Source organism: Nylanderia fulva, unplaced genomic scaffold (genome assembly GCF_048542155.1).
Source record: "Nylanderia fulva isolate GAGA-0341 unplaced genomic scaffold, ASM4854215v1 Scaffold1, whole genome shotgun sequence".
Lineage (NCBI taxonomy): Eukaryota > Metazoa > Arthropoda > Insecta > Hymenoptera > Formicidae > Nylanderia > Nylanderia fulva.
In genome coordinates, this window is record NW_028189192.1 from 7,622,746 (window position 1) to 7,642,606 (window position 19,861).

Consider the following 19,861-nt stretch of genomic DNA (forward strand, 5'->3'; position numbering starts at 1 on the left):
AGGAGGAGGCGTAAAGTCGGTAGACAGGAAATTACACGTCCTACCGAACCATAAGTTTTCGGCGAACGTTGCGGCCTGGGGAAAGAGAGAGAGAGAGAGAGAGAGAGAATTTCCCCATCGCCACGCCACGTTTAGGCTCGCAACGACCTTTCGTCGCGACAAGCGCTCGTTATTAATTACGCCTCGCGTCCTCGATGCACGATTAATTGCTGGAATTACTGGAATTAATGCGCGCGTCCGCTGGCAGAAGCGTGGAATGTTTGTTTTGCGGAACAAACGCACGAGCGTGTGCTCCGCGAGGAAGGGAAAACTCGGCTGGTTATTAATTTTGACAGCGGCCAAATTTCATTATGTAGATGATTAGCGAGCGCGGGAGTGAGATTTTTCGTTTGGTTCGAGAAACAAACGATAGCAGGAGAAATCATTTTTGATAATCGATCATAAAGAAACTACATTTGTGTTCGATATTTATTATTTAAGATTAAAATAATCCCGACTTTTGTTAGAGAAAAGAGTAAATTTTATATACTTAGATTTCGCGTTAAATCGTAAAAATTACTTTTTCGAGACATTTTCCGCGGATGAAGGAAGGAGAATTTTCAGAGGAATAAACGATAATTATGAGACGCGAATTTTGTTCCGATCGAACGGATATTAGATGGAATAATGGAATATAATTCGCGAAATAGCCGAATTTCGCGGATACTAATGCAGTCGGTCGTTTCAGAAGAAACAACTAACTGCGCTCGGTAACATCGAGACGTCGAGGGAAGTTGCTCGGGAGAGACTCGGAAGTGCTCTCCGTTGACACTCGTCGAGATTAATTATTCCGGAAACAAAGACTCACGCCCTTCTCGCGTCATTGCACGCCGCCAAGTTGCAGACAGGCTGCAGGTGTGCGGCGTGCAATAACCTCGGCGTTTGATAACTATTCCCAGCGTCGCGCGGGTCTACCGCAAATACGTAAACTTAGGCACTTTGCCGATCGAGTCTGGAATACTGCTAACAGCCCCTCGCGAGAATTATTCTTCTTTTCCTGGCTTTCATAAATATGCGCGTAATGTAGAAGCGTATAGTTTGTCTCAACTTTGGACGCGCGTATAATCTTAAGTGAGAAGAAATGATAATTCGACAAGGCGTGTCTATAAATAAGTGCGACAAATTTCAAGAGATGATTCTTTGTCGAAAATTACGGAGGGTTTTTTATATAAACATTAATGCTCTTATATACTTTCCTGAGAAGTCGCATTTTTCTAAAGAAGATAAAATTGTTTTTATTTCTTTTCTTAAATTTCAGTGAAATTAAAAAAATCACACGGTTGGATATTTTTCACTAATAAAAACGATATTTATTAATATTTTTTTAATCTTCCTGAGTCGTTATAAGGAGATAAAACTATCAATCCCTATTTAATTAAAAAAAAATTTTTTTACCCTGTATATATAAAACAAAAATAGGTGTTTCGATAATTACAAATTCCGTCTCTCTCGCGAATTTCTAATATATTTATTTTTGTTTGATTCATATACATATAAAATATTAATTTCTTACTCCTCTTTTATAATTTCTTAAACATTTTTTTTATAAGACTTTGTCGTTCCAGTACATAAAACGTTCCGAAATCGATACATTTTGTCGCGGGATGTTTGTGACCACAAGTGCCGTACCAAAAAGTGATAATGGAAGTTGTGCTAGCGGACTTTAATAGCTTAATATCTATAAAATGTGTGTCTCCGAACTGCAGTTTTTACAGTAACGTAAACCGCGATCCTCCCGACCAGCTTTTGCTGTCGATTTTATCTTAAAGCGCAGATGCTACTTTCGAATTTGACAAATAATTGTAGTGTGGCGAACGTTTGTAATATTGATGTGATTATTTTATGTTAAATATTTCAATGAAACGTAAAACTAAGATAATGATTTATTTTTATTTTTCCAAAAACGCTGAAAAAATTTAATTTTGGTTGAAACACTCTTCCGCGAGGTATATTTGACACTTCGGCGTGTATTATCGTTTGCACCTTCCATTCGCGTCGATCAACGCCAGGCATAACGTCGGAGAGTAATGGCGAAAGTTCACAATTAAACTAGTCTAAGATCGGCTTAAGCCCGAATCGCGGGAATACGAGTCAAAGACCGCTTAATTAAACTGTCGAAGTTGAGCGTGCTAATTGCAACCGACTCGCGAGAAAGCCGAGGCAGAAATGAGGGAAGGGGGTTAGTCACAGAGGTTAATAATCAAGATGTACGAGCGATGATTGACCGATATTAGACAAATTTGCATAAGATTGATTATGGCATATCGCGTATAATAGATATGAAATAATGGATGTCGCGCGTTTGGAAAACTTTACTCTCACAAATCACATTGCATTATCGACGCGACGTTAATCTCAGCGTGCTATTGTTATGACAGTGAACATTGCACCCGTGTGTTGGCCCAAATTTCGAATCATTGATTTTCTATAGCGATATAAGCGTCAAAAGCAGAAATTAGGCTGTCCATTACGTGATTGAAGTTAATTTACGCGCATCACTTTGATTAAATATAATGCAATCTAAGAGCATAGAAAGGTATAAATTTTGCAGAAAATTTTACAAATGATTTTTCATTTATAGAATAAACTATGAAAAATTGAAGAGAGACATATTTAATTTCCATATTACTCCGAAAAATTAAGCGTATGTGTACTATTTTTGCCTTACGAAGAATCACGTTACGGAGATAATTCAAATAAATTGGAAAATCGAGAGATTTTCTCTGTAAGAAATTTGACGCAATTATTAACGAGATATCGAATCGTGTTGCGGCAGAGCATAAAGTGCGTGCGAAGATCGCTCACATTTGCCAGCTGCCGCCTGTATAATAAACCAATCATTATCATCGGCTGGCCATTGGAAAGCGATAAATCATCCGAAGCACGAGCTCGACCGCGCCTCGATAATTTTTATGAGTGTCGAATGCTCGCGCGAGATATAACGAGACGTGTGAGTACAGCCGATCGAAGCTGAAATGTCAATAGCAGAGATAGACCGTCTCACCTTCCTCGCGTGCAAACCGCAGAAACATAATTGAATATCGGGAACCGACGTTCTCTTTCGAGCCTTCGGTTATTAGCGCTAATAATTTTACAGCCTCCCCGCGGGCTGATTTAGTGCCATTTCATGTTTCCCCTTTTCTCCCTCCCCTCCCACCCCCTGGGCTTTTCCTCGTTTCGCCAGTTATCGCTTCATTCTCTCGCATACTGCGCTTTCTTCATTCTTCTATTCTATCAATCTGTCATTTCTAAAGCATGTTTGTAATTTACAAATATTTATCATTTTTACGATTAAATAACTTGTCTTCGATTTCGAAGCATTTCAATTATGTATAAAAATCTAGAAACTATTATGTGTATTATCGGATAATTATAAAAAAGGCAAAAACTGAATTTAAAAAATATGAAATACATATGATAAAAAGAGACATACTTTTTCCCGGGAAAAAATTCTTTAAAATAAAATGAAAATTTCAAATTGCATTGTATAATAGCGGTACAAATTGCTAATCGTGTTGAATTTTCGCTCAAATTAGCGCGCTAATTCACGGAGATCTCGCGAGTTGAATGCGCAGTATGAAATTCAACGTATGTTGAATGTGTTTGCAATTAGGGTGCAATTATGAATAACTTAATAGGTGAACCGCAAATGTGTCCCGAGGGTACAACAGCGCCGAGTCCGCGCTGCAAATTCGGAATTTTATTCTGCCCGTGGAATTTCATTCGTCAAGCAAGGCCGTACAACGAATCGCAATTATTCCCAGCCTTATGTCCATATGATGTTCGCCGTCCGGACGTTCATGCGATACGCATATATACCGACAGAATTCCATTTTTGCGAATTATTCTGCCACTTTCTCTCATCTGCCATTGTTTCGGATGGGCCACATTGTATCCCGGAACATAATGAATTATTTCGCTCGACGTTCCAGTCTCTCTCTCTCTCTCTCTCGCTCTGTCTCACACGTTTGTCTTTTCCTTCTTCCCAATTTTCCCGACTCCGGCAGGTGTATACGTAGATTTATACAGCGCGCGGCACGACCAATTAATATTTCAGCCCGAACTTTCGCGTGCAAGTCGCACCGACGACGAGGCGAGAACGACGATGCAAGCAGAAACGAGTCTGCGCAGCGCACGAACGCGTATATATATATATATAGAAGGCGTTCTGTAAAAGATACACGCAATGGATATTTATTCCTGCAAAGTTCGAACTCGATATATTTTTCTTTTTATATAAGAGAGAATTATTATATAAGGGATGAAAATTTATCGCGACGCTTTTCTCATTTTTCCAACATTGGATAGTTTGCCGCTTCTCGACATGATTCGAATGTAAATGAAACTCTTCATCGCTTGAATAAAATTTCAGTTGCCGTTACTATCTCGAATATCGGTATTCGAATGGCTTCATTCGCAGATCATATCGTCTGTATGAAAATACATACATTAAGATTACTAAAAAAAAAGAAGTTATTCAAGGGAGTAACTTTATAAGAATGAGTTTCTATTCCGAAATTATTTTCGCATGAATTAATCTTATCTTTTTTTAACAAAATGTTTTACTTATCTATTTCTTAATCTTATTATTCAAAAAATGCAATGTTCCAATGACACGCGATCGGATCGCCAAATTTCAATTTATTAATGAAGTATAATTAATAGTCTAATCGAGAATATATATAAGTATTACTTCATTCATTTTAAAAAAAAAAAAAAAAAAAATAGTATGTCAACCTCTCTTTTTCCGAATCTACAAGTTAGTAACCATTATTTTAAATTTATTAAGAATAATTTTCTTTTAAAGCCGTTTCGTTCATTTTTTATCTCATCAGACATTTCTCGTTAATTAATGCAATTGAACTTTTCTAAAGAGAAGGTTCGGATTAACAATAGATCTTTGCAAGTGGTTAACATTGTAAAATAATTTTGCTTCCTTTTTTTTTATTAAAGACCGAGTTGAAAATCTAATTGTGTTTGATCGAAAATATAGAAATAGAAATATTCTTCGAAATCTTCTTGTCGAGATTTCTTATTATAAAACTATCTCGCTACCTCTATAAAGGGATAAAATATTCTGTCAACGTATGACGTAAATTTCGAAGAAAAGAGAAAACGATTCGAGAGCAAACGAGAATAATATCGATAAAGTATTGTATTGCTTAAACAAAACTTGTCGTATGGTTGTTTTATGCAAATACTTAATAGCGAATTGCTTGTTACGCCGAAACTGGCCAGGTCGACTAACAACGCTGACGTGGGTAAAGTATCACGATAAATGCTCGTAAAATCATTTATTGGCGATAACACGGTGTGTACAGGCGCCAATAAATGGCAGTCGGTCTGCCTGCGCTCCCATGCTTTTTATGACTCACGTACGATTCCCTGCTTTCTACCAATCGTCTTAAGAAAGACGAGAGAGAAAACATTTCTGCGATGTTTTCCAGATAATTGTTAAAATAATCCTTTCCGAACAAATAGTATCCGTTGGAGAGTTATAATTATATATGGAACAAATCAAGTGACAGGATGACACATGTTAAAAAAATGTTACTTTATCTATTTTAACGTGTTATATATTATCACATTATTAGATGTATATATATATATATATATTATAATAAATTGAAAATTTTAATTTTACAATTCAATTGTCAAATACGTGTATGGGATTTCAAAGGCAAATTTCATTACATGTTTAGGTTCTTAAAGAATTTGTTTCGATATTTTCCTTCCACCTTCTTTGATATTAGAAAAAAATTATTTATTATAATGCTTTAACTCTTGGAGCAGCTCTACAAGTTACTCCGAGTTTCAAAGTGTATTTGCTTGCAGTCAATGTTTGCAAATCGCAGCCGTCGCAAAGTGAAGTTTCACCTCGCAATATCACCCGACCGCCAGACAGTTTATTCGTCGCGGCACATCGTGCTCGACATCCATTGACTAAAATCCATCCCAGAGTGCAATTGTCACTCCATTACGGCGCCAGTTGTCGTTGTCGCTGCTGACGGAAAAAGAAAGCATTCGCTGAAGTGCTTTCGAGCTCGCGTCGTCGTCGTCGACGTCGTCGGGAAAGCGAGTACTCGTCCTCGCTCGAGTACTCGTCTCGAGTACATCCACGTGGGTGCGTGAATCGTCGGGACATGCGAATACATAACGCATAGAAATTAACCAAGTTGAAAGCGAAATAACGAGCGACTAACCATGGAAAAAATCGGCCGAAAACACTAGAGATTTGTAATTATCCCCGTAATGGTCGAGTACATGGAGATTTACGACGGATCTTCATCGAATTTACAACTCTCTCGGCGGGAACGTGAAAATTCGCGTCGGGAATAGCCATTTCTAATCAATAAACACGCAACTTACAGATCGTTCGTACACCTATTATTATATACGATCAGTTACTCCCTGTTATTTCTATGTATAAATCGAAGCATATTTATATAAAAGATGATATATATTTGAGTATCATATAATATCTCATATCAACGCTAAAATATGACCCAATTAAATTTATAATTTGGATAAATCTATACTTGAAATGATTGGAGTTCTAAATATATTGAATGTAAAAGTATTATAATTTCTAACTAATTCAATAACATCTTTATAATTTTCGATGTACGATTATAAAGTAAATGCACCGTAGAGAATTTTCTTTTAACATTAATTCTTTAATTAAAAGTTTAATTTTGATTTTAATTAAATTCTTCATTTAATTTTAATTAAACTTTTTCTGGTAAAAATATAAAAAACTGACACTTGTCAGATATATCTTTCATTTTTAAGAGATACAGTATTTCTATCATCTATATCATATCTTCTTTCTGAAAATTTAGTCTCAAAAAATTGTTTCGCTAATAATATATATATATATATATTTTAAAAACTAATTTACAAAAAATCAACAAATATTGACGTATCTTAATATCAAAATAATCGTTATTAATATTGCCTAATAAATTCAAGAAAGCGCTTCCTTTCTGATGTATGTTCTCCTTTATTATCTCGCGGAACCGCTTTGTATAACCGTTACACCATTGTTAAATATAATAACAATGAAAAAAAAAAAACCGATCAACGTCCACTGCGAACAAGATAATTGCCGTCTAAAAACCGTCAATGAACGACCGCGAACAAGCTCCCCCTGACAGAGAGAGAACGATAAAATTCATTATCATCCCGGTAGTTATCGTCGCGTTAAGTGCATCCGCATCATTATCCAACACGCCGCGTCTCGTTTGGAAGGTTTCGACGCGAGTTCGGGAGCATTAAGAAGAAGGGTGTGGTAAAAGGGGGTTGCTTCGGGGATCGAAAACGGAAGAGAGAGAGGGAGAAAGGAGGTGCGACAAAGGCGGCGAGAAGGCATGAAGTCGCGAGATGGGCGAACGGGCGAGGCGGCAAATAGAGCCGTCGTCTCTGACGAGACTGTGCATCGAGGTCGTGGAATTATTAATTTTAATTACACAACTCTCTCTCTCTCTCTCCTGCGCGCGCAAAGAGAGAGAGAGAGAGAGAGAGAGAGAGAGAACGGCCCGGCTGCGTTTGCAGTGTCGAGTAGACCTGCCTTACGTAATAAACTTATAGCAACACCATCGCTAGCAACCACTACCGGCACCACCATCACTACTACTAAACCCACCACCCCCGACGTCTCTCTCCCCTCGTTCCCCGCAACCATTCGCCACTCTCCGTCACTACCACTATCGGCAACCTCCACCGCCGCCGCCACCACCACCACCATCGCCATCATCCATCCGCAGCATTACGTGGGTATTGATTAAACGCAACACGTCGCGTCCCCTTCCCGCTTCAACCGTCCCTTTCGATCGTGGGAGGTGGTTTCGGCCCGGGGTTGCCCGGCAATTAATATTATTTATCGACGTCTTAATCGGCCAGCCGCATCTAACCGCCATCTCGGAACCCCCTGGATCTTGTGTGCCCGGTCAGATCGAAAAGCCGGCTTCTCTGAGAAAACGGACGCTAAGTCCAGGATGTTGGAATGATTTCGAACGGTCGAGAGGGGATAAGAAAAGCGCATCCCCTTTTGTTTTTTTTTTATGCCGCGTCTATAGTCACGAACGATCGATCTATTTTATTATTGCTGCTCGACGTGGGGCTTGGAAAATTTAATCAATTATGTAATAAATCATAGCAATGATAGGAGAAATTTTATCGTGAGTTAAAAGTATGAAAAGATAAATATAATTAAGATGAAGGTAATTTTAATGCGCAGTTTCAGATTCATAAATTATTGAGGAAATTTTTTTTTAATTTTTATATAATCTATTCGTTAAATAAAGAAGGAAATCTTAAATAAAAATTATATTATATAATTATCTTTGAATAATGTTCTAATGAAAATATTTAATATTCAGAAATTGAGATAGAAAAGAGCAAATAATGAAATATTTATTTTCAAACTACATGACAAACTCGAAGAACGAAATCTTGATAATTATTCTCACGTTTCATGGTATATATCTTATAGTTCGGCATCTATTACTTTTCGTAACTTCATTCCTTCGAGTCGTGTTTCTCACTTGGCTTTGAAACTTATCTTTTTTTGACGGAAATTTTTCTCGCTTAACTTTCTCGATAAAAATCTGTTTCTCGACGAGTTTGGATGTTTTAGAACATTCTTATGAATAAAAGTTTATCTTAGCGAACAAGAAATGACGAAGAGAAGTGTCCACCGTCGAAAAAAAAAAAAACCGTCGTTGATGGAAATCAAGTTAATTAAATATAGAATTCGCCGCGTCTCGCGAAAAGCGAGCTAAGAAATAAAAAGAAGTAAAAAAAAAAAAAAAAAAAGAGAGAAAATAGATCGATACGAGCACAGAGAATAAGAAGAGTAAGCAAGGAGAGACTTATGGCTATAACGACAGAAGAAAAGAAGACATTTTTTATGGTCCTTTGCTGGTTCGCATAAACGATCTTCACTAGCTCTCGCCGCCTTCTTCCTTCGCTCCTTTTCCCTGTCGTCGTTTTTTCCTTACTTCCTCCATTTTTTCCTTTAGAACATTATTTATGGAACTTTGCCGGAATACGATTCTTCAGCGTCGTGAAAGTTGGACACTGAATTGGCTGACGGTATTTTGCCAGTAACGACGAGAAAGGCCAGGGCGGAGTATAAGAAAAAAAAAAAAAGAGAAATGACAGCGCGAAGAGAAAAAAGTATCGCGCGACTCCGGCATATTTATCGTTCGTGCTTATATTTCCATGCGCTTGCTTTATCCACTCGCTTCAGTTTTACTCCTCTAGAACTCTTCATCACCTCAAAAATAAGATCATCGTGATAAATTATCCCCGATCCGATATAGAACGTAACCATACATACTCGCTAAAGTTCGTTAGGAAGCCAAAAGTAAATATGCAAAAACGACGTAATAAAAAAGAAAAGGAAAAAGGGAGAAAAAATGCAAAGGATCAAATTGTCCGTTTGTTTAACGCGGCCCTCAACTTATTACATGCGCTCTCTTGCGCGGACGGCACATTTTTATTCTCTTCCTGCGTGGAATTAAATTACGGCGCGCATCTGATTACGAAAACTTCGAAACGACGACGGTGGTGTTGGTGGAGAGAGCGAGAAAAGGGACGAGTGGAGTGGCGAGAAAGAGAGAGAGAGAGAGGTCCGGCGAGGTGGATGAAGAAAATAGCGGAGACAACGACCCGAGCGCGATGGAAATTTTTACAGAAGTGTCCCACAGGTCACGCACTTTCAACGCGAGGGTTCGCGTGACTTCGTCCATTCACTCCTGTGACCGTGCTCTTTATTCAGCGGCGTTTGTCGTCTTTTCTTCCATTACAATGAGCCATTTGCGAAACGTCGTCGTAGCTGTGCGACGCAGCTATGCAAGGCGCGACGTCTATTATGGCGAACGGACACTCGGCCTGGTCGGAATTTCGCGGCAGGTGGAGCATAAAAAGAGAGAACAAAAAGGAGGAACCGCGATAAAAACTAGGGGAGTTCGCGATAGAAAGCGAGGAGGAGTAAGCGCGCGCGACCGGGATCATTTTTTATTATTTTTTTTTTTTTTTGCGCGCGAATATTTTCAGGAACATAATAAAACGCAAGTGCGGCACTTGCAATGTGTAGCTGGAAGATTCTTTTTAATCCCGAGTCAACAAATATGGAATAAACTCGACGATTTTGAAGATCATCGAATTTCTATCATTCTACTATCCGCATTCTTTAGTTCAAGAATTAATCTTTCGCATTTTTTGAAGAAACTATATTGTACATTGACATTTGTAATATTTTCCTGATTTTTTCGCGTCGAGCTATAAATATATATATATAAATGTTCATCAATATAATTGGAATGTTATACTAAACACACTTACCATTGCAGTAAACGATACATGACATGTATTCCTGTCATTTTATCCATTTCTTTGCAATCTAGTCATGCAGGAAACCCGGTAATTCGCACGATTTGATATACCGACATTTGATCTTAATGGATCCGAGCAGGCGCCGAGCGAGAGTTCACGGTTCTCCAGAATTACAAACTCAAACCCATTCCCACGATCCTCCTGCGCAGGAAGGGTAACGGCATCGCTCGCCGAGAAACGTACAATTAACGTAACCAGCTGATCGATATTACTCGCCGACTCGTTAAGCTCGACGTCAGGCGATGGCGGGGGCGTTCAGCGTATGCCGATTGAATCCCGACGTGCCGAAAGGGGCAAACTCCGATGCCCGTGTTCCCCGGTTCCTGACGTTCCCACCCGCATCCGGATCTCTCTCTCTCTCTCTCGCGATAACAAATGACCGGGCCGCCCCTGAAGGACAACGGCAGAGCTGCCGCCTGCGCCGCACTAGTTCGGCCGTAATTCCGCGCCCGGTCGACAGGCCCGTAAGTCACGGGCTCAAACGAAGCGTCGAGGTATTAATTAGAGTTTCCGACCGGGTACCGCGACCACTTATCACCGAACCCGACTTAATCCGCTGCCCTCCTGTTTTCTCCCTCTCGAGGGACGACGCGCCTCGCGATGCAAAACCGCATAGCGGCGGTGGGGTTTTAAATCCCCGGTGCGATTTAAACCCTTCGATGAACGCGCGTCCACCTGACAACCGCCGCGAATTTGCGGCGAGGTCTAATGAATCGACGCTCGAGCTTTTTCGACCTTAACCGCGAGCGCGATTTTCTTTCCGCGAATCTCAAGTTTTAGCCACCTCTGCCGAATACCGTCTGATGTCTAATATTAATCCTAAATTTCCGCAAATTATGGCCCTCCCTCGCGATAGATACGAGATAGTATGATATCTTCATGCGAAATGACGCGGTAAAATACTTGAGACTAGGTTTAGAAGCGATAAAAAAAAATTACGTATAGCTGGAAACAGCGAGAAAATGGCTTTATATCGTGATCGGTTTATATTCAAGTTGCGCCAGAGCACACATGATTACACGGTAGCCATATAGCGAGAGCGTTAAGGTCACGAGTCTTTCTGCGAAAGAATAATAACGTGCGCGCCACGGTCAATAATTTATCTGACGTTTCTGCGAATGTATTCATCTCTCGTAACGTAATGAAGAAGAAAACGTACCTCGTACCGTTGATCGTATCGTTGATTAATGGAGGGCGGCGAAATCAACGGATACGCGAAATCAAAACGCGTAGGTACGGGAGAAGCCGATAAATAACGCGGAAGTTAGCTAAATTACTAGGTGAACGCCGCACGTAGGCGATCGTTTGGCTCGTACATACGTCTCGTTAACGTCTGGGTATAACTTTGACATCAAATCCGTAGTCGAGGCACGCACAGAAACACGGCGCGGTTTTAAATGCGGAGCTAGCGATGCGATAACGTATATATAGCCGAGGTTTTTACGCCCCAGAAACGTACAGCCGGGGCGCAAATAAAAATACCCTAACGTCAATTGCTAACGTTAAAAAAAAAAAAAAAAGAATAAAGCGAAAGACGAAATAGACCTGCGTGTTTTCACCATTACGCACGTACTCGTAACACTCTCGTGCGAGTTTTATTTTTAATTTTGGCCGACGATAAACTCTCGCCCGTCTCGACACACGTCTAAGGATATACGAAATGAAATAGTCGTTGAATTTTTTTCGAGAACAATTAAATAAAATTATAGTTTGGAATCTCAATATGTGCCAAACGTTTCTTTAAAATGCTCTTGGTATTCTTTTAAATGCTATAGTAAATAATATTTTTGAGATTATTAATTTATTAATAGTTATTTAATAAAACGTTTATCAGGTAGTAATATATATATCATATTATGCTAATATTTAATTGTTAAATACTAATTTAATATTTAATATGTAATTGATAATCATTTATGTAACATTTAATATGTAACTAATAAATATTTAGCTCTCTCTAACATGAATTACCATTTAGTGATTTTATTTTTAATAGAAAATATATACCGTGCGGGATATAAATTTATTTACAATATGTTTCTTGAAAGCTTTCGCCACAAAGCTCACAAAGTTACTTTCATATTGCAGAGCTGTCCAATAGTAAATCGCAATATGGCTCTAATATAAATAGCGAAAAGCATCGTTTAAAAAAAAAAAAAAAATCATGATATAATCGAACGGACTTGTCAAATAAATTGTATTTAATCAAATCATGCTACGAAATTAGAAATGTCACATTAAAAGGAAATAAAAGTTTGTACTACGATGACATAATTCTGAGCACGAGCGAAATAAATCGCAAAAATTTATTTGCCGTTTAAATAAATGATTGGAAATTCGTCTCTTTTAAAAAGAATTTGCGATTCACTGGAGAATTTTCACAGTTCTAATCTCTCTCTCTCTCTCTCATAATTTAGCACGATATCGCTATTGTTTCGTTTTCTTCTCATATGGCACTAATAGCCCGCAATTCGAATGCTATCATTAAAGACTTTCTCAAAGCGAATCCGTCGCATGATCCGATTACTCTCTTCCCCCAGTCCAAATCTCACATTTTGGAACTCGGACTGCCGGCTGTTCGCCATTGGATTAACCACGTTCGCTCTTACCTAGAATTAGTCTGACCATCGTAACCTGCTATTAACTCGACTGCGAATTGATTCTCTGATTTACTGCTATTTGGAGGACCCGGACGAAATTGGATCGTCCTTACTAATACAAATTCATCCTGTGCACGATAGGCGTGTAACCATGTACCGGTATTTTAGTCCGAGTCTACAAATTAGATCATTAGACAGATTCGGTACGCGCGTGCGAAAGAAGAACGATATTCGCAGCTAACAATAACTTTAGTTCAAATTATATATATATAGAACTGAGGAATAATTTAACAGTTACATTATAGAGAACAAAAACACTTTAATAAAGCTTATTTTAGACGAGATATATTTGTAACAAAATTTGGGGTAAAATTCTATAATTTTTGTGTACAGTAATAAAAAACATTTGAAGAAATAAGATTTATAAATATGAAGATATAAAAAAAAATGCAATAGATTATAAAATATTGTACAAAGCAATTTCTGAATTCTTGAATCCTTTTTTTTCTCGCGAATTATAAATTGTCTAAAATCTTTTTCAAGAAATTCCATAATAATGATCAAAATTGACGACAGATATATTTGTATAATATTATATTAAAACACAATTAATTGTTGATCGTCGGTGATAAAATTTTCACAAATAATAAGATGCAATTTAATTCGACCAAAAACATTTGACAGTAGCTAATTGTCGATTGACAGATTGTCGATATGACAGGACAACTTTCATGTTTCTATTTTTAATTAATGTAATTGCTAAATAAGAACAACACTTGAAAAGGATCACAATGTGGGTCGAAACGTAGTGTGTACTTATTTTCAATAAATGAATAGCCAGTTTTTGGTCGAATTATAAATCGCATCTTATTATTTGTGAAAATATTACTGAAGATCGCTGTATGATACTAATGTTTATTACTATAACGAGAGATGTCTCGCGACGCGAGAGGAAGTGACGAAAAATGGAGAGCCGTACACAAGTGGCACTTGCGCGTTGACCGCAAGTAACAATTCTCTCGTTCGAGAACGCTCTCGTCTGGACAAGTAACTCGTCGCATTCGTCCCGCGAAACCTAGCGCCAAGTTGTCGCAGGTGTTTTATTCGAAAAGGAGAAAACTCGGCGAACAAATCGATCTATCGAAGTATCTCCTCATCCCCCGTCGTCGGCGTATCGCTGGAGAGGATCGCTTCGCGAAGATGACTTTTACGTTCACGTCCGTTATCGCTCCGCTCGGCCGGATAAAAACAACGTAAGAGAAGCCTTTGCTGAGAAAACGCGGATTTACGTAAGACGAGCTTTCTCGTTAGAAGAGCGATGCGTTAAAAATTGCTCCCTTCTTAGGGAAGAACGATTATACAAGAAGCGTCGTAATTTTCAGCCTTATTTTCTGAAATATATATATTTTCCATACGATGGGACCGCGAAAACAATCGCCTCTCTGGGAATAGAAACATTCTCTTCTCGTAGAGGCAGGGAGACGCCAATGTACTCGCAAAACTCGACAAACATATCGATCACCACCTTCATTCTATTGCAAAGTTCAAACATATCTCTAGCGGTCGAGTGCTGGCTTACGTCCCGAATGAGTTATCGTTCCTGATTCTCTGCCAGAAGTGAAAACGGAAGTAAACTTCGGCACAAAATAAGAGAATATCGATAAGTGGGGAGAGTAAAATATGATATTAAGATTTTCAGAAGTGCGGGGGAAAAAAAGGAACTCCAACGGAGATAAATAACTCCGACATTTAAGATACACGGTGGTATCGTTTAAAAATCCGCCTTCTAAAGAAATGAATTTTGACATAATCACGACAACGTAATATATCTCTTCGAGAAAAACAATTTAAGTAACCGACGTAAATATCCGACTCGAATCAAAAGAGATGAAAATAGAAGGAGACAGAGAAAGACAAAGCGACAGAGAAAAGCGAGATATCGATAAACTGAGATAAAAGAGCTGAAAAAAAAAAGTAGCGATTTCGGTATCGCTCCCGGGGGAGGACGGAAAACTTCTCCTCGGCATTGTACGCGAGTGTAATCACTTCCGGTCGAAAACATAAAATGAGAACGCAAGAACGGGTGGGGAAGGAACGTAAGAGAAACGGCGCGGCGCGTCCTTGAAGTTGCAGCAAAAGCAGAAAGATGAAGGAACAATCAACGAGGGAAGGGTGGATCCGCGCTTGTTCGAGAGAAAGAACGAGAAGGTCCTCCCCTTCGCAAACTATCCTCGTTGTGCCTGACGAGATCGTCGGAGAGAAAAGGAAGGAGAAAGAGAAAGTGAGAGACGGAACAAAAGGGAGAACGAGAAAGAGAAACTGTATGTATGTGTGCGTGCGTGCGTAGCTGTTTCGCTCCACTGCTTTTCCATGGCTTTCGCGGAGAGGAAGAAAGGGGGTTGCGAGGAGGGAGGGAGGTCTGCCAAGGCGGACGGGGCTGGTCGTACACGAAACAGCACTTACACCCCCGCAACTGCGAACTCCCGACCCTCTTCAGCCCGCCGGCTTCCCACCATCTCTCGTTGACGGTCGGACTGCAGGATTGTCAGAGGTACGCTTCAACTGTGGATACCATTCTGTATAGCGCAGTGGTTTTCAGAATCCGTCGTACGCGTCTGACGTTTGACGTCGAAGAACGTATTAATTTCGGCGAGCGAATCCATCGGGAGAACTCCTTATTCGAAATTCGTGTTCCTGAATTCTATTCGCGAAAAAAAAAAAAAATTTTTTTTTTTTTCGTACACAACATATTTTTTCACCGTGATATTGATTTACGTTATTCGCGTAATTCGTGCGGCACGCATGGATTTTATCTCGGTATTTCAGAATTATATGAATGCTTTGCATAGCCTCTCTCTGCACGATAATAATTTTAATATTGCACACGCGCGCGGTGCTGTGTGAGAATGTCAATGTGAATTTATATAATATTAATACTGACGCATACGCATTATATTTGCGTGCGCGATATTATTATCATCTCGCCATAACAATTTGTATACAATATTAACGTTGCGCCGAGCCGAGTGTGTCATTTGAAATAACAAATCTCATAAAGTCGCTCTCTTGCCTGCATTCGTTCGAACGTAACTCGGTTGACTCTCGCCTTTATTATACACACCGAGCACCATTGCCGAGTCCCAACTCGAATAATTTCGCAACGACAACAGATACATATAATTACCGAGCAAACGAGAAAGGCGCGCGGTTAGCTAGAAATAATATATATATCTATCTCTCGCGCTTAAACTTTTAATCAAGTAAACCGTCGACAGTTTCGAAGTCCGATATTCACCATCTGCCATCTCTCCGTGCAGTTCGGCTGGCTCGAAAGTATTTAAATTTGATTAAGGATCTCCCAAGAGAGAGAAGAGAGAGAGAGAGAAAGAGGCACGACTTGGTCGGATGATTTGGAAACCACTGCCTCAGCCGCACTACTCGTCCGCGTCGGCATTCGTTTAGGTATAGAGCCCAACCTTCTCCCCGATTCACCATCACATCTCGAGAGCTCCGGTGTACACCTATACATATATATATATGTATGTATATACACGTGCACGCGAGGGCGAAACACACATATCCCTGCGAAACTCCGTTGATACCTCTACTCTACAACTCGCGTTCTTCCCGTACTTACTCGCCAAGTGGAATTCTCCCGTGGACCGTTCCAGTCAGACAGCTAGCGAGCTAGGCAGCCATCTAGTCGCCCAGCCAGCTATCCCCGGCCGTCGGAGCAACCTACCGACCCGAGTTGGAACCCGCTACGGCCCTGGATAATGAAAACGAATCGCTCTTCCTCCACGGCCCGCCCTTTTTCATCCTCCCTCGTCCGTATACGGACACGCTCGCACGAAACACGAGGGGTTCGCGTATACTCAGGTAGACACCGCGAGTCTCGTTTGTCGAAAAGCTTCGGTGTGTTTTCTGCTCTCTCTCTGTCTCTGTCTCCCCTAGCCATCCCGCTAAACCCGCCGCCACTAATGGAAAACGTAATTGGGCCTAATGCGATCATTTTTCCGATTTACGGCGCAGCTGACGTTGACGTGCGAGACGCCGCGTGCAACATGTCTATCGATATATCTCGAAGCTTTTTTTTTTCCTTTTTTTTTTTATACATATATATTTGCACGTTCGTTCGATGGGACCCGTGAGAACGGGAAGGAATATACTCTTTTACACCTCATAAATTTCGATAATGAGTCGGCCCGAAGAGAGATTGCGCGCCCGACCAGATAGGCTTTACCAGACGCGCATTAATAGAAATTCATAATTCAGACTAATGAAATCATCCCTTGATTATGCCGGCAGCCCCGGACGAGCGAATATTTCCAAGCTCGTTAATAAATGAAGCTCGCGCAAAGGACGATATCAAAGTTACTGACGGAGACTGATAAAAAGAAATCAGCAGCCCGGGCCCGGTGTTTTCCGCCCTTTCTTCCTCCTTCTTTCTCCCGTTTTCACGCGCTTCGCAAGACAAGGCAACGAAGTACCTACGGTGAGAGGATGATGTAAATTTGTGCGTTACAGGCAGCATCGAAGTTGCTACGAAGAGGATGGGTAATGAAAACGAATTGCCCTTTTCCCTACTATTTCTTGATCCTCCGTTCCTCCTCTTCCGTCTCTTCTCGCCTCAACTTTTTTGACGCCCGGACAGGTTGCAGGATGAGCGAAAGAGGGGAACCAGAGATATTCGTTCGACGTACTCTCGGGAGACTCTCTTTTACGAGTTGCGAGAGAGAGAGAGAGAGAGAAGGAGAGGAAAAGCGCTCTCCTTTCTTTTTTTTCTATCTCTCTCTTCCTCTCTTCGCGTCCGTGTGCCGAGTAATATTTCGCCGTTCATTCGCAAATTGAAAAGTTTATAATGGGCGGTAACGGCGAGCAAACGGCGCCGGCCGATCGATACATAATGAACTGGCGAACAACGTAGACACGCTTAATTGAAAACTCGTAACTTTTTTCGCCCGAAAGATATTTCGAACCGATATTTTTCCAGCCCCGACTCGTCGCGGTGCGAGACGTTTTTCGAAATAACACAGCCAGGCGGTGCTTAATTTTAATTTTAATGAACTCGAGTAAGAACGTCGATGTAACACTCACGGTGATTTTTCAATTTCCATCGCGACACGCGAGAGGACGAGACTTCCTTCCTCCTACATATGCGAACAAAAAATGGTCGTGATACTGTTTATCAGCTGCAAATTTTATACTTTGAGTGACCAACTAATTTCGTATCTATGTATTTTTCTATTTTTTTCAATTTTTCTCCCGTACATTTTTCACGATGCAAATATTTCTCATCGTTAAAAAATATAGGAATATAAACTGTTTTTTTTTTTTTTCGTACCTAAATTTTTCTTTGAAAATTATATTAGAAAATGTATCGTCAAATATTTATAGAAACAATGTGCCTTGCTTGCTTTGTTTTTTTTTTTATTAGTTAGCCGCCTGTAACGAGGGCAGGAGATTATTTTCAGCACGGGGGTATTTGTGAAAATGTTAGCAGACGTCGTTATGCGAATCAAGAAGAGAGGAATTATTTTTTGAAATCCCTCACCGAATCTCACATTTCTCAAGGACCACGGGGAATTCGAAATTCCACGCTCGATCGAGCGTAAATATGCGAAAAAAGACACATGCGAAGAATGTGCTCGAGGAAATCGAATGTGTGTACTGCATATTTTTCGGTTCTCTGTGTTTCCTTTCTGCAACAACCCTTCGACTAGTTTGCTTGTTTTGTCACCCTCTCGGTACTCTCGGGATGCTACGCTCTAATTAGACTTACTGAACCCTCCTCACATATCCTTCGCGGTGCCTGAAGAGTTCTTCCGGTACCGTGAGCCACTCATGTTGGCGGAAAAATAATAATCCCATTACAGGAGAGAGAGAGAGAGAGAGAGAGAGAGAGAAGAGAGGGAGAAGTTTGAAGCACGGTTGCGATAAATTGGCTTTAATAACCGTAATAATTCTATCAATGCTTTTTGATACTATTAATACATTAAAATGCGTCATTAATCTATTATATTAATTCTGTCGTTTATTATTTATACGTTTATATTCAATTGTCTTTTTTTGGAAAATTTATCTTTTTTTTTTACAATAAACAACTGTAGAAAAATATAATAAAATAAACAAATCGCGATTTATTTATTTTATTATTTTTTTCTACAGAGTATAATTTTCAAAAGTTATTCGATTACACATTTAAAAATTTTTTATACGAGAAATAATTATATAGTTTTATGAATATTTTTTTATATGCGGAAAACATACGGAAAAAATATAAATAAAACTACAAAGTTTTGAAAATAAGGTTTCCATTAAAATGAGCGGTAATGACCAATTATTAACTTGGCTGCTGCTGTAAATCATCTATTCGAATATGGAATATTTTTTTTCTAGCGCACACATGTATGTGTTTGTATAAAAAAGTGCATTTTTTTAATACTCAAAAACTCACGAGATCGGAGCGGCACGCTGAAATCGATTAATTCACAACACGCTCATCGTGTCGTAACAAGAGCAAGAATGCGGATTGGTCGTCGTGACTTTGAGAAATTCCGGCCGCGATCGATGATGGAAAACGAGATCGTCGACAACGTTGTACGGTAGACGGCAACCACCCTTGCCTCTGAGAGGGCTCGGTCGAATCAATTAAAAGCTCGCGAACCGACTGAAATTTATGCGGGAAAAATTAACAAGTCAGATGTTTCCCTTCCTGTTCTCTCGGCCGTTTGCTCGCATCGCTGCTCTCGTTTCTGGGCGAGTCGGGGATATTAAATTAACGACAATAATGAGATAGATGATCACCGAGAGCTTCGCGA

The 19,861-nt window shown here is 39.7% G+C and overlaps 1 protein-coding gene across 3 annotated transcripts in view; it reads right to left on the reverse strand.

Annotated features, from left to right (window-relative positions):
- Positions 1 to 19,861, reverse strand: part of LOC114931062 (uncharacterized) — a 252,494-nt gene that overhangs the window by 151,771 nt on the left and 80,862 nt on the right. The window lies entirely within an intron of this gene.